General features: G+C 33.3%; 1 protein-coding gene across 8 annotated transcripts in view; it reads right to left on the bottom strand.

The window, feature by feature from the left end:
- amer1 (APC membrane recruitment protein 1) overlaps positions 1–481 on the bottom strand; it is a 15248-nt gene that overhangs the window by 6041 nt on the left and 8726 nt on the right. The gene's annotated exons all lie outside the window — the stretch shown is intronic.

The raw sequence follows: 481 nt of genomic DNA, 5'->3' as shown, positions 1-481 counted from the left end.
TAGATATATAGCATTACCTGAGATAATGTTAGTGTGAATGCTGTAAGCTGAATGTGGCTGCTAAAGATGCTAGTGCTGATAGCTGAAGATGCTGGAATTCATAGCTAAAAACGCTGAAGCTGATAGCAAGCTAACATGTTAGCTAAATGCCAAATTAGCCTAAAAACTAAAAAAAGAAATAAACTTAGGTTAGCCAAAACAGCTAGCATGTAGCTGAAATATTAGCTAAACTACAAAACAGCCTAAAAAATCTTAGTAAATTCCTAAATAGTCTTAAAAGCTTGCGGAATGCCAATTTTCAAAACTTTTGAACCGTAACTTTTTAACATAATTATGAACTAAATATATAGCAATATCTATGATACTGCTAGTGTGAATGCTATAAGCTGAATTGGCCACTAAAAATGCTTGTGCTAATAGCTGAAGATGCTGAAATCAATAGCTAAAAATGCTGATAGCTGAAATCAGTGAAGCTAATAGC

This window comes from Oryzias melastigma, linkage group LG14, assembly GCF_002922805.2.
Source record: "Oryzias melastigma strain HK-1 linkage group LG14, ASM292280v2, whole genome shotgun sequence".
NCBI lineage: Eukaryota > Metazoa > Chordata > Actinopteri > Beloniformes > Adrianichthyidae > Oryzias > Oryzias melastigma.
Note: the sequence above shows the minus strand (reverse complement) of the source record. Positions and strands in the feature narration are given on the sequence as shown.